The 16380-nt window shown below is 36.2% G+C and overlaps 1 pseudogene; it reads right to left on the minus strand.

Annotated features, from left to right (window-relative positions):
- Positions 1-560: 560 nt before the first annotated feature.
- On the minus strand, positions 561-15219 carry LOC121807772 (annotated as a pseudogene).
- Positions 15220-16380: the final 1161 nt, after the last annotated feature.

Consider the following 16380-nt stretch of genomic DNA (forward strand, 5'->3'; position numbering starts at 1 on the left):
ATTTATAATGAACAATATATATTCCATTTTATTGTGATACTTATTTGTTGGTATGCTAACATGTGTACCTACATTTTCCTCCCTGTAAATTTACAAAGCGAGAATGAGATGCATTAATGGGCACCAAGAATTTGCTTCAATTGAATTTCTTGCTCACATTCCTCAATTTTTACCACCATTTTCAATTGAATAGTCATATTTGATGTCATAGTGTATGTATTTCAAACAAAATCTTATTTTTCAAGCTACCAGTCTCTGTAGCATTTATAGAGTTAGTGGGAAAAAATGTCAAAGGAACAAAGAATGAATTATCAACTTGATTAATGTACTACTCTTGTTTTTCTCAAACTCTAACTATTTATAATTATTTTTTCACGTAAAAATGACTCTATTATTGTGAAACTCTATTATTGTGGAATGGAAGGATCATATGTTGAGGAATATAACTTTTCCTTTTTGGCATGTCTCCAATTTTACTCTTATAATTGGTTTTTTAATCATTAAATTCCACATAATTTAATCTTTAAGAGATGGTTAATGATACAACTATTACAATTAGATTTAATGAATGAATATTTGCATCAGAATCCTATAATTTTACATTATCACATGGTTACATTGTTGAGTAGAACTGAAAATTTTTCATTTACAAATACAAGAAAGAAACTAGTTTAATGAGAAATATTAGTGTCAAGTTCTAACCTCAGCATATTACATAAAGATTAAAACCACTATTCAACGCACAAGGTATTCAACATGAAGTGCTCACAAGAAGCTCATGGCAACACTGAGGTCATTCAAGTTGGACATGATCTGCATCCGTGTCGTACCGATCTGATTAGCGATTTCAAGTTGATCTTCGAGTGCCAGCATCTCGAAACTGCCCAAAAATAGCAACTTTTTATTTCGTAGAGAGAAAAATAGGCTAAGGATGTGTGCGAAAGAGTAAGATACGTACTGCACGAGCAGCTCACAATCGACAATGCTGTCAGGACCTGGGCGATGAGCCTTTCCATTCGAATGGAAGTGTCTGAAAGATCGTGGATTTAGTCCAGCGACATGGCAGACAGAATCTACGAGCTTTTTCTGCAATGACTGCAGACGACGAAAGGTAAGTTCCTCCAGAGGTGCAATGCAGCCAATGCTGCCTTCCAGGGTACCAAAAAGTAAGGCAAATCGGTTTGTCTTATCAGAGCCAGGCATAGTTCGATCAGCAGACGTGGGAAGAAGCTGCAACCGTAGAAATTTGGTAATATGGGCGCCAACATGAAACTCAGCTCTCGACAGAAGCTTCTGTCCTTTCCAGCTCTCTGATACTTTTGGGGCATAATAGAATATCTATATGTTCCAAAAAAAGGTTACCAGTTATCACATATAACCATTTATATATATAAGCATATTACAACTATTCAGAAAGAGAAAGAAGAAACACTATATTTATACATATATTTTTTAAACTAAGAAGAATATACTTCACTTGCAATTACCAAAATAAAATACACATATAAAATACAGTATTAAATAGAAATCAAAAGACAACCTAAAAAGGAAAAAACACACTCGAAATGTTTCATTATTTGTTCACAAATGCGCTAACCTGAACATTCTTCTGGTCATCTGAAACAGTGAGGCTGAGTGTGCTTCCATCGATCAAAAACTCAGTTGCTAAACAATCAAGTGACCCAAAATCTTTTGCTAACAGATTGAGTTGAGAGCCCTGCTCTTTCCAACTAAGAAAATATATGCTTTTGTGAATATCGCCGAGAAGAATAAAATTTTTGACCTGCACAATTTTCATGATTAACAGCAAGTCCAGTAAAAAAGCTTGAAAGTTCATAATAAAGCTACAGTGCTGCATCTCTTTTAGAGTTTTATAAAACCAAACAGGGTATAACAGATTGCAATTAACAAGATAGAAAAGCATTTTAAGTTGAAAGTTAAACATAGATTTCCTAGGAAAACTCGCCCAACCCATAAGTTTTTTCAATTCACGTCTTAAAAAAGATGAAAATCTAAGCAATTGAAAGAGCTTGTCTGCTATCTCAACTGGACAAAGATGCATCAACTGAAAATTTTACACTGGCAACATTCAGCTTCCTTGCAATTGAAATTCGACAATGTTGGCAACACCATATTCAGTGATAAAATAATCTTGAAAATATTTAAGATTTTGATGTCCATACTGAACAAGTATGACTAGGATGTTCAGTTGGGAATAAAGCAATTATAAATAGGACAAGTTATGCCTTCTGTAACCATTAACCTACCTCTCTCTACATAGCAAAATTCACATGATAGAATTGCTTGGACCAAAGCATAGATTGAAGAGCAAGTGAGATTTGTTTCCAGATAATTATGAGTTCACTGTTTATGCATCTATATTCGTCCTCGGGTCAAGGAGCAAAGATATTTAAAATACACATGTTTCATGTAGAATAAAGAGGGGCTTACGATGTTTAAGCTCACGACATAGAGAGGTGGAACATCATGAAAGGCAACACCGTTCAACTCAGAGCCTGTCCATTTGTGCAGAATAATTTTAGGACCTGAAGCAAGTAGTAAATGACCTTGAAGTGATGTAAGAGCTGATATAGCACCCTTCATCTCCTTGGAATAGACTTCTGTAACCTTAAAAGACTAGGATAAAGTTAAGCATTGAAGTATTAAAAATATAAAGGGCAAGATCAGACACCAATATGAATGGTTGAAACTCTGGAATAAGTCTCATACAACCCTCATATTAGTTAAAAGAGTCCAAAGTAAAACATCAAGCTACCTTCACCTGTATAGTGTCTGAGATTCGTTCAACAGAATATAAAAGAATGCGTCCTCTTGCTGCAACATCCTCTCCTTGTACACAAGCAGTTCCAATTGCCAAAAGTGTCTCATTTCTTTGTGCAGTGGTGTTCTGAAAGTACATAAACACAACAGGGACTATGAAAATTCCACAGATATCTGACCATCTTCATAAAGAAAATGGCAAAGCCAGATAGCACAGGGGAAAAATGGAGAAAACAACAATGTCAAATGTCCAATGAAGCAGCAAAATATGTGAAGTTGAGCTTACAAATAACGTCACCACTCGCACAGTAAGAGTGTGTTCAGAAGTTTGCATAGGAATAGTAGCCCTAGTCTGCCAGGGGCCATTTATTTTCTCTGGTTCCATAATCCGAACCTCAAATTCTTCCATGGGATATGTCCCCTCCATATTAATATTATCATGCTCAAACTGATTTCCGACTTCTTGATCAACAAGAGATGAGAGCACTTGATTAAGTGGCTTGAGCACCTACATGAAAATTCAAAAGAACGATTAGTTAACCCAGCTTTAACTTTATATCTTATTGTCATTCGGTAATCGCAACATGGGGAGGCAGAATTGGGTCACGTAAGTACTCATGGAAACAGACTTCAATATTCAATAAGTTTGTGCGCTGATGGAAACTAAATACGAAACTGATTGCTGATGCACTAAAGAAAAAGACTGCATGGCAGAGATTGCCCTTACTGGAACAGAAACTATAACAGGGTACAAGTTCTTCTCTGCAAAACAGGTAACTTGATGTGGAGTCCCCTTCAGCCCAATCTGCCAGCGCTCCCAATAGCAAATGGAGAGAGAGCAAAAGCAACCATACAAACGACAAAGAAAAGCAACTCACATGAGCAAATTAAGCACATATTACTAATAGCATACAAATTGACTTGTGGAGAAGAGAAAATCGAGAACTGATGGGCATGCACCTTTTGTACAGGCCAATAGTTGTCATATGATAAAGCTGGAAGCTGGCATATTTTCAGAGCACCCTGAAAAAAGGAAAATTATATATTGCTCGTTGACATAGAAAACAAGGTTCTAGCAGAATTACATAATCAGTAAGCTAACCTCTGAAGTTATACATATAAACCCATGGTTGCAGTTAACATTGTGAAGAACGGTGAAGGCTACTATAGGTCCATCACACCCCTTAAAACAGAAAATGGTAATAGTGATTAATGAGTTTATTAATTACTGGAAAACTGGAATATGAATATTCTAGTATTACAACAAAATGCTATAAGAATAGTGGCTTAGTAATTGAATCAAACTAACCTGTGGGTGCATCCGAAGCCGCTCTCGAAACATCATAAACCACATTGGCCTTGAGCCAGAAAGAAAAAAACCTTGTAGACCACCAACATTCTTGAAAACAGTGATGCGTTGTGAACAGACTCCAGATGGTGTCTCTTCTTTTGCATATGTGTCCAAGGGGACACGAACGAATCGTAAATTTCTAAGCCTAGATGCACTCGTATTGCTAAGATTAACAGAGTTCTGAGAAGAAACGACACCCTCAGTCTTGGAAGCATTATCTGAAACTTCATAAATGTAAGCATGATAACAAAGCATGGTCCCATCAGACAATATTCCTAAAAGAAATGGCCGGTTAAGCTCTGAATCCCATCTCTCTAAAGACAGCTCAACCACCTTTATGTTGTGAGTGGCCTCTTTTCTGACTTTTCCAATATCTTCAGAATATTTGTTTGTGAGGTTTATATGATTATTTGCTGTGCCATGGAAAAATGTATCTAAGATGTGGCTCCTTCCAGATACAAATTTATCGACCAAGAAAACACTGTTAAAGTTAGGTACATCAAATATCTCCAGATCTCCATTATCATAGCATAGAACGCAGTACACGTCACCATGGTCATGTGTTGAACCATCAGCCCCATCAATAGCCTCACCAATCCCAGTAGAAAGCCAGGCATCAGTACTTGTCTTACGAATCCATGGTTCGGGACCTTTATCATGATAGAGAGTGCAAGCTAATACCAACTTATCAGAGTTTTCAGATACTGGTGGATTGATGACTGAAACAGAGCAGGTGGATGGATCTGGAACAAAAGAGTCATCAACCAGCATGTCAAGAAAGGTTAAGTATACCATACGATGCTTGGAAATAAGTAAAAATATCTGGTTGTATCCATAAATGTGTCTCTGAAATACAGAGCATGCATGTATATAGGTTGTAGACTACAATGTTAGGTTTGCAAGACTGATCTCCAAGGGATACGAATGTAATTGCATTTTGTATATTTAAATAGAAATAAAGATTCTTGAAAGCAAAGTACATACAGAAAACACAGCCAAGTAATTGCAACTCTATAAACTTTGTCCAGACATACCTCCAACAAGAAGCTGAATGCTTCCATCAGTCATTCTCAGCAACACATAAGGATCAGCTATGGAAACTGAGGACACAGTTGCCCCATCAGAAGCTGCAGTCATCTCTGTATTGGAAGATTTTAAGCTCAAATCTTGAGTCATAAAAGCACCATCAAGTATCCGAGCACCACGAGCAAATACTTGGATAACTCGACGTCTGTTTGAATATTAGTATGAAACATAGTCACTTATTAGAATTTCCATCAAGGTATTGAGCTAACATAAACTTTTTTGTACATAAGCACGAATCCATGCATTAAAAGTTAAGAAAGATTTTTAACCTAATGTCACAGAAATTTTTGATGCACCAAGGTGCCAAAACACTCTCCCTCGCATAATCTTATAAAGAAGAGAACTTTTCACCATCAAATCTCCTCATAAAGCATATTTGTGTGCTGTTAAAAAACAGCTGACAATCAGTGCATAATTTAGTCTTTAGCAGAAATGTGGCATTATGACATTTGAAAGTACATTATTGCATCTTCTGAAGAGATAAGTTATACACTTCAAAACAGGAGAAAAATATTTATGAGTCCAAGCCCCCAAAAGTCCTCTCCCAATAACACATGCGCACACACACAAGCCAGAAAGATGTTATATGGTGGTTTATCGGTAGACTAAGAAACACACCTTCCAAATAAATTTCCTGCAGCAACTGTAGTTCCTTGGACATAATAGTCCACATTTTCAGTTACCTCCTCAAGATTATTAGCAGTTTGTAATACCTGTAGAGTAAAACAAGAACAGAATACAACTCTAAGAAAATAACAGGTCAAGGCAATAAGAGTTTTATACAACAGATAGTGATGAATTTCCAAATGTTATCTTCTTCGAAAGGAAAAGGTGAACAACGGCATACCATTGTACGATTTTCCAAACTAATAATCAAGTATGCATGATATTCATCCTCATCAGCTACTCCTTTAGAGGAGTCACTGCGCAAATTCTTGTGGTAGACAGTCCAAATTCCTTTGCAACCAGGTAATGATTCCTTCAGAAACAAGGTATAAAACAAACTCATGAAACAATCAAGGAGAAACTAAAATTCTCTTAAAGCTTTACATTCTACGAAGAAGAAAATAAAAGGCTCTCATTACAATTACTACTTTAGCCTTAATTTAATTATACAACTTTTCTTATACATAAGACATTAAGACCGATGTTTAGTACCCTAATAGAAAATGCTATACGTCATAATATAGTTCGCAAAGATGTATGGAGACCAAATACCCATGGGGGCATTTGTAATATTCCAGACCCTACAAAAAGGACAATTTCAAAGTGTAGATTGAACATTTTATTAAGTTATTTTGCATTTTCTTTAGTATATGTTTTCTGGGAAGATAAGGGATATTAATCTAGCTCAAAACCAAACGGGCTTGGTCTGATTGACATTCCAACTACTAAGTTCCAATGTCGAAAGAGAAAATTGACATTCACAGATTCTAAGATATTCTTATGTTATTTTATCTTAACTTGGCAGTTTTTCAAGAGAATTGCAATGAATTTCATATATGATATAAATTGCCACAAGTGTGTATTCTAATAGTTTTACCAATAGAAAACTAAGTGTATAAAACTGAAGGCATCGCATGAGTCTTGACAAGCTAAACAATGCAAGAATAACCACAACCTACATGATTTTTAATTTTTCATTTTCTTTTCTAAGAACACACCGACTTATTCACAGATGATTCATTCATATTACTACTAGACATTGGAAAAAAATCACATGTAGGGTATAACATCTTCCAGAATAATGTAAGAATTAACAAGAAGCACAGCAATAACCAGATATATAAAAGCCCATGCAGTGAGTAAAAGGAGGTGTACACACTTGAGTTATTGTATCTGGGCGGATTGATTTTTGAAGTACTGTGAGAGCACCATTTTTTCCATGGCCAGAACAGCATACCTAGATAGGGGATGCATACATGCTTTGTATATCAGATAACAAAGGACTGTAAATGTCTGAACAATGAAGGACAACACTTTTTTAGCAATGCACTGGTTATCAACTGATAAGCCAACTTAAACTGAAGAATGAAACTACAACTAACCAGTTCATAATTACTTTGCTTCGCAACCCCTGTAGCATTTGGATCACCATTAATTCTTAAACCATAAGAGAAATCCTTTAGTGGACCAATATTAAACAATGAATCCCGTACTGCAAAGGTAAAGTTTTTCTGCAAAAACCAAATAACCAACGAATCTCTTAAAAATAGAAAATTCTTAAGTATATTTCAGCAGCTTTGAATGAATTTTATCAGCATACTATGAGAGGTCTGACATGACATCCAATCAAGTTCATCAAGGTCAAATTACAACAGAAACAGAACCCAAGATAGGAAACCATATGATATCATCTAGTTAATTTATATGACTTCACATTCGAGATGAGTACAACCTCAAGTCCATAAACATAATATCGCTGTTCTACAATTAAGATTGCGCTTCAGTAAGAAACTAAGACGCAAAGTTCAAAGCAGCTTGTCAATGTTTGGAATTTTGAAAGGCTTGTCAATGTGAAGAAAACCTTAAGGTGCCAAACTTACAATGAGTGATCCAACAATAAATGTAAGTCAAGGAGGTCTGGTGAAGTTGAATTATTACATTCATCCTCAAAGCAATTGTTGAGCCTTCAGATTGAAATCTTTGATAGATATATTGTAAATATGGGCCGTGATTAAAGCAATGTATTTTTTAGGCTCTCTTTTGAGAAAATTCTCAGAAGCTGCTTAAAGCATTTTCCCAAACAAAATTCAAGCTCGCGAAGAGTGGCTGATGTTATATAGAGCACCATCAACCAGTGTTGTTAAAATCGCGCCCCGAGAGCGCTTGGGTCGCGGGTCGCAAGGGTCGAGACCGACGTCGCCCCATTGTGGGTGGGTGGGACGAGATTCAGGGGTCGCCGTCGGGGCGGCTGAGGCGGCTGGGTCGAGCGGCTGGGGCGAGCGGTTGGGTCGAGCGGCTGGGGCGAGCGACTGGAAGAAGAAGATCCTCGGCCATGGCTGCTCAGAAATGGGTCTGTGACTCTGTGAGAATGAAGAGAGAAGAAGGGATGGGAATGAAGAGAGAAGAAGGGGGGTTTACCGAGACAAGAAATTTTAAAAGTAAAGTAGGCAGAAGCTATAGCTAGGGCTTCTAGGACCTATAAAAGTTAATAATCATTTTCTTCCACCTTCATTTTTTAATATTAGTATTAATATTGGTTGTCAAGATTCTCTATTCTTTAAATATGATTAGTTCCTATTTAAATAAAAAAATACCTTTAATTACCAATCAAAATTACATTCAAATCTAATTAAATATATTGTGATGTTCTAATTAAATTAAATATATGTTCATTTTTATTTAACTATATAACTAATTTCTTAGAGAATTGCAGCTGCGCTTTATCTATTTGTTTAATTTAAAATTGCATTTTATAAATTACTATATTAATTTGAGAATTATAATTAAATTTATTAATTTTGCATCTAAATAGTTATAAATTTAGGTTTTAATTTGTAATTTATGATTTTTTGAATATGAGTGGAGATTTATTGATTTTCATTATTTATTATTATTATTATTATTATTATTATTATTATTATTATTGTTATCTAAAGTCTCTAAAAGATATTAATTTAAGACAATTGTTTCAATTATTTATTGTGTTATGACTTATGAATTGTTTTGATATTTTGATCATTTCTATTTTCCATTTTATCTCTATTCACATGAATTGCATCTACATTTATATTATTTGATATATTATAAACATTAGAGCAATATATTTATTTTATTTAATATTAAAAGGCAAAAAAATTAACCTAGCTTTGTGGGTCTCTCGTCCAATTTTCACCTCATCGACCCGATGCGCCCCGCGACCCTAACAACACTGCCATCAACTACAAAAACAAACATCATAGATAGGCTGAACAAGCATCTTCTACGATCCTAATGAAGCACTATTGTCAGTTTGTCACACACTTTAATCATTTCTCCAGCAGAGAATAAATGACATCCTTGATACCAAAGCAATATATGATACGTATAGAATTTTCTTGATGCTAAAACAATTAAAAATTTAAGGTTAGTTTTAAGAAAAAACAGGCCAGTTCTCTTTAAGCGTAGTTCTACTTCACATAAACATAAAATTAACACAATGGAGCTCAGCAAAGAATGCAGGTCATGGTTTAACCTGAGCTATTTGAGCATTGTTTGGACCTGTGCCATAGAATGAAAGTTCCTCGCTGGTAATCAAATCCTGCAATGCATCAGAAGGAGATCTCCGCAGTCTCTTCATTGAAGGGGCATCACTTTCAATATCCCCAACCTAGAGAAAAAGAGAACATGCACAGCCCATGTTAATTGTGCCTTAAGATACATAAAAAAAATTAGAGACTTGCAACCCCCAAAAAATGTCATGGCTAATATTATGCCAGCACTTGCAGAGTCTGCATTTCAAGATCAAGTCTTATTTTAAGAAAGCCTACTGGAAATATACTCGTTCTGAGTTCTAACAGTCAAAATGACAAACCTCTTCCTTTACACCAGGACTTAATGTTGGAGCTCCAACTCCAGAATAGTACTGTACAAGCAGACTATCACCCAACCGACTGCCCAAGAAGAAAAACGAGCTTCCAATGGTAGTAATGTCCTACAACAAATCAAGTTCAATTGAAGAAAAATCTATCAATGCAGATGTTCATCAGGTAATGTGCAATAACATGAACTTAATGTGGCTAACCGATGTAAGGACTGAAGCTCTTGACTTCATCAGTTCAAGCCTCTGAACAACTCTGCAGAATTGAATAGGACAGCATATCAAATATACAGTATATGACTAGTAATGTCACCGGCCTAGTTTTTACATAATCAAAGGCAAACCAACAATGCACAGCCCAGGCATATTTATGCATCATATTCTACAATTAAAGCTTAAATATCATATTTGTACATACTCCAACCAAAATGATAACACATCACTAGGAAGTCTTTCAAACCAGATCTGCAGAGGTTTAATTTGTCAATATTTGAAAAGCTATAAACATAACATAAAGAAATTTCCAGATATTCCCAGTAACACGCTCCACCAATAGATCATAAGATAAAATTGTTGAGCCAGATAAGTCGGCAAAAGAATATTCTAAACACCCATGTCAGAAACAGAATATGCAAAATTAGATGCAAGGGTTGACTTAGTTAAACAAAATTAATACAGCACTTCCGTATGTCACCAATAAGAGAACCAAGTGAGAGTAATAAATCGCCAACCTCCCATCATAAACAAGAGTAAGCAAAAGCAGCTCCCCTGATTTAGTAGAGAACACAACAACATCATTAGTTAACCATGTCGCAGTGGTGGCATCAAGCTCCGTAGTAAATCCAGACCTAGGCATCTCTTGACTGAAAGAGGAGTGCATATACATTAGAATAATGCAACTTCTTAGTAATAAAGGCTAGGTGGAGACATCAAACATTCTAACCAAAGTTTTTAACAGTAAGCACTATGTTTACAAGTATCACCTTTTAAACTAACAAACCTATATGTATAATAAGTAGTTTTTATAGGGATGGGACGGAAGAACAATGTATAACCTATCCTAAAAGGTGGCACTGTGCTTTGTGATGCACTCATCCCTACTGTAAATCATTATAAGAGGCAAAGTCAACAATGAACCAATAGTTAGTCTAATAATACATGCACGGTCTAACTAAAAAAACTAGTAGATTATATTGAATGGTAATACATCCTTCTCCACATATTATACAGAAAAGAAGGGACAGAAAGAAATAGTGAGGAAGGCTGAAATTTCACCTTCCATCTGCGGGAACAGCAAAATTGTTCAACCCCAAGTGGCATGAAGCAGACTGACCAATTAAGCATCATCAGATATAGAGCAGGACAAAAAGAACGAAATAGCAAGTGATACCTAAGATGCAATGCCAAAAAGAGCAAACCTGGCTATGATAATGAATTGTATTTGCACCAATTACAAGAACTCCGCCAATAGGTGAAGGAACTGCAAGGAGCTTGTATGCATCATGAGGGAGATTCTGAAAATCATATAGAAAAATATTGTAAGTAGTTCAAATTTACATCGGTTGGAAATTAGAGGGTGGTCAGCTTTAAGCTAGAGTACAAACTCCATCGTTCTTCCTATGTAATTTATCAATGCCTAAGAAAGGTACAACCAGAAGATAATTGAGGCATCATAACGAAGGCTTTCTCAATGATGGATGTAGGTCATAAAGTTAACCTCTAGCACCACAAAAATAAAATATGCTATATTAACGCTAGCACGTAAAGAAAAAGAAATCCTAAGACATGACATGACAAGCTCTTTGGAACAATTACATGAGACCCTATAGGTAAAATAAGAGGATCATATTTAAAAACACTGACCATTGCTGACCATATGAGCGGATGCTGCTTTAATGTTGTATTGACGCTGAGTGCTGAAACCATACAACCCTACCCGCCCATGTAAGCTCATGTTCATGAAGGATTACCACAACAGGCTCAATATAACCTGAAAATTAGCTTTTAATCATTCAAAAAAGGAGTGGCTAGGAATTTGTTGAGGTTCATAATGAAATGAAGTTGCAGATAAAAGATATACAAACAGATCACAAATTAGTTGCCTGAATCTGAGAGAAATATAATCTGGATACTGAGGACCTAAAAGCAAAAAACAAAAGATTAAATAGAAATAGAACCACTGATTAGACCAAGCAATGGCTACAAGTAACACTGCATCACAGCAAATCAAAAGAGTCCTCTTATAAGAGGCCTTTGGTGTACCCAAAAAAATTATGAAGTTGAGTTGAGAATTTATTATAAATTGATTACCACTTAGTTGACGGCGGTCAAGAGTATCTCACTGAGTTAGAGTCATCTAGAGACGGCACTCTCACTTAATTTAATCCACAACCACATTAAATTATAGCTTCTAACTTTTAACTGAAGAAGGTGAAAAATCTGGTAACTACAACAGATTTTTTCTTTATCAAAAAGCGTAAAACAGATTTTTTTCTTTATCAATATCATCAAATTATCCAGGTTGGAGAAGGTTTCGACAATTCCACCTACTCAAAGGAAAATATACAGATAACATCTATGTCGTAGACTTCCCAAACTAGTTTTTTTGCACTGTAACCAATAAGCTCAACTTAAACTTGAGATTAAAGGAGCGGCAATGATGAGAAAGTCAATAGCATAGCACCAAACAAGAAAAAGTCAGTCTACATAATTTACATGCAAAAACTCCTCAACTGCCTTTTAGAAAACCACACTTGATAGAATTGAATAATGCAGTCATTTATTAACATTAGAAATCAAAGCTATCAAACAAATATATTAGGAATTCTATAACTTGGAAAGATAAAGATCAGATTAGCACCCAATTGAAAATACAGAACAGAAAAAAAAAATTATCATAAGCCTTTGTTCAAAATTCAGCAATTAAACATCGACAGTTACAAGAAAGGAAATTTGTGTGCTGTAGCCCATAAGAAAGTGCTGATTCTCAATCTGGTGCATGCCTTTTATTGACTATTCTGAAGTATACAATCAAAACTTTCCAGTGAAGTATGGGTAAGGAATTACAATGATTAGGAAATCTATAGCAACAAAAAGCATACACAAATATTTGAGAATATATACTTAGCCACATTGGACTTTCTGAACCACCCTTTTATTAAAAAGGATGCCAGAAAAACCAAATCACAATTCTTACCATGGATGAAGATGAAATCTTTAACGTGCTTCATATCAAGATCTCGTAAGCCAACAATATACGATGATTCAATTCGAGATGCAGCAGCTGCCCTGAAAGTACTGTCCTCCGCAGGTGCAGTTAAACCAGTGCTAGCCTAGCATCACGTTTCACAATTGAATTTACAATTTTTTAAAAAAATTAAAGCAGTTACTACTTGAAAGCAGCATAATCCACATGGCTCAAACATTCATCATCCCCAACATTCTAAATAGTTCATGAATTGGTACAGTATAAATATCTAGTAGTAGTAATAAAAAAATATATTCCCGTGTTCCTAGTAATCAAAATATTCATATCAAAAGAACTATAACAGAGTAAAGACAGATCAGTTACACAACCTCAGCTGCTTTGAGGACTATCATTTGTAATCCATATGCAAGCACTGCAGCACACCTCCCCAATGGATCAACTTTCACTAGTGGGCCTCTTGGGAAAAATTCTCTGCCTCTTCTCAAGTGAACCCAATCAGAACCCTCAAAACAATGCATGGAACTGAAAGAGAAGAAGTAAAAGTATCTATAAGTAAATTACCACCAAACAGCATTCTCATGATAGTTTGTGCTGAGGCATACTATTCTGTGTGCAAGTTACGATCTGAAATTACTCTCCATAGCTTCGGGTTTGTTATATATCTCAGGATTTCAACTTGTAGGCAGTTAGAGTTCAGAAGTCCATGTTTAAGAAATATAGCAACATATATAAATAAAAACAAATCAAAGACCTATTTTTCCTGTCACAAATAATGTAAAGAGCTACTTATATATGCATATGACTACATGAGTGCCACCAATAGCAGCATAGAATGCGTTGCGTTCCTTTAACATGTGGGAAAGGAATATGCAATAATAAGATTACATCATACCTGGTTCGTAGCCCACATATTGATTCATCAAACTCCAAAACTGAGATTTTTGCATCTCGAAAAGTCAATATAATAGAGTCTCTCCTCCTTCCACCATCAGTAGCTCCATTTGGTAACACCCCCAATGACTCCACATTGCCATGCAACCTACACCACATTAAACAAAATTGAATTAGCATCTGAAATAAAGAATAATAGTGTTGCGCCATTGCAACAAATTACTTGAGGAAACTGACACTCATTCTAAAAAATTGTGGGTGCAAAAAAAGAATCATTGCTAATATTAACAAAACTTACGACAGTAAATAGCTACATATTAATCCACATTCCAAAATTAGGTTAAAATACTGAGTATGACAATGATGATGACGTTATGTAAGCTCAACCACAACAACTACTTTCTTAATACAATCTTAAACAATGTGAAAGACAATAGGTAATAGAACAAAAAAAAGTAAGTAACCATGATGGTACATTTGTTGCATTTGATGAATTTAGCTTCATATTAATACTCTATCATGCAGAGTGGGACAGCTAGTAACATTGTTGCAAACAAAAATTTCGCAGTTTTACCTACGAACATTCAAACATTTCCGACAAATTTCAACTAATTCCTCCTATCATCAATTTGAACACATATAATATTAACTAACTAAAAACAAAGTATAGCTATGCAAGGCATCAAACCAAACTGAAAACTAAAAACAAGAGGACAATTTCTCAATACAACATGTCCTGCAATACAGTATTTTCCTGGAGCATCCGCCTAGCAAAAAAGTGCAACAAAGCTTTTCAACATTGCACAGCTGAATTATTTCCCCTCCCAATAATCCCAATCTCCACGACAAAGAAAAGGTATAATTCAAGTAAATACTAGATATAGGAAAAGAAGAAACCTATAATGGCAAACGAGCTCAAGTGAGGCACCGGAAATGCCAGCTAAGACGCCTCCACCACCCTTGGGCTCGGCAGCAGCTTTGTGAGCTAAGGACGGAGAAGCCTCTTCCTGAATTCTTACAATGTAAACTTCAAGAACGTTCGCGGCAGCAGTAATGAGGTTGGGAACCGCTCCAATCGGCTTGCTGGAGGTGGTCCAGTCCGAGTCGATGTCGTCGGCGGTGATCGGAGGGATTTTGAGCGTGGAATCTGCGGAGGAATGGGTGATGAAACCCGAGGCGCAGTGCTCGATGCCGGTTGCCCAATGCATCATCTTGAACGCCGCGAAACTCATATCTACAGTTGATTGAATTCCAGGTGAAGAATTCTGATGGTGGAAGTGGGGATGAGTGATTTGTTTGGGGATTTAGGGTTTTGCTTAAAACCCCAGATGGCGGGATATTGGGGAAAATTTTGCTTTTTTTTCATTATTTGTGCAAGGACAAAATGTCTGGAGCACGGTGAATCGTTTTCGGACGATGCCATTTAAGCAATGTTGCCCACGGTTCCAAACCGGTTTGGTGGAATTCGGAACCGGAACGTGAGGCTATTTCACGGTTCCGGTTCGGGTTCGAAAACCGGCTGTTTCTCGGTTCGATTTATTAATTTTTTTAAATTTTGAAATTTGGACTTATACAATAAATTGGAACAAAACAATGGATAATTTAAATTGAAATAAGACGAATAAGGTGAAAGTGATATCAATTTTATTGAATTTGAGTTGTAACGGACAACGATACATTACAATTTACAATACATATACAAGTATACAATATACAACAATGTAATATAATTTACAAGTGTCGGCGGAACGTAAATAAAAAAAATGAGAGTAGCACTTGAATAATTCAAATGGAAGCACAATAGCACAAATGAGAAATTGGAGACAAAGAAAGAGAATTGGGAGATTGAAGAAAGAAACTCTTATTAACACAAGAGTGGGGTGAATGTAAATGAGGATAGAGGGGGTATTTATAGATAAAAATGAGGGGAAATGGATGAATTTGAATTCAAAATCCAAAAAAAAAAAATTTGCATTTTCGGAAAACAGGCGGTTTTGGCTGAAAAAAGCCGGTTAACCGCCGGTTCGGTCAACAAACCGGCTGCCAAAAGCTACGATATATCGCCTCGGGTTCCGCACCTCCACCAAAAGCCACCGGTTTGCCGGTTAACGGCTGGTTTCCGGTAAAAAAACCACCGGAACCGGCCGGTTTCAATGCATGAAAAAACTGGCCCGACTGACGCATTGGTTTCCGCGCTCGAACCATGAAACCGGCAGTTCCGAACTGCCCCGAACCGGCGGTTTGGTGACGGTTCCGGTTCGAAAATTCTTGAACCTGAACTGGACCACGGTTCGAATTGCGACGGTTCCGATTCAAGGAAATTGCCACGGTTCCGGTTAACCGCCAGGACCGGAACCGGAGGGCATCTCTACTGATTTAAGTGAGTGAATTACTTTTTTACGATTGTCGGCTAATGATCGAGTTAATTAGTGGATAAGATTATTTTTGAAGCTGTATGTGTAGGGGCAATAATTGTCACATGAACGGAGTAGCAAACAATGTAGTGGATAATTGAGAAATGTTGAAATTAAGACAATAATC

Source organism: Salvia splendens, chromosome 6 (assembly GCF_004379255.2).
Source record: "Salvia splendens isolate huo1 chromosome 6, SspV2, whole genome shotgun sequence".
NCBI classification, from domain to species: Eukaryota; Viridiplantae; Streptophyta; class Magnoliopsida; order Lamiales; family Lamiaceae; genus Salvia; species Salvia splendens.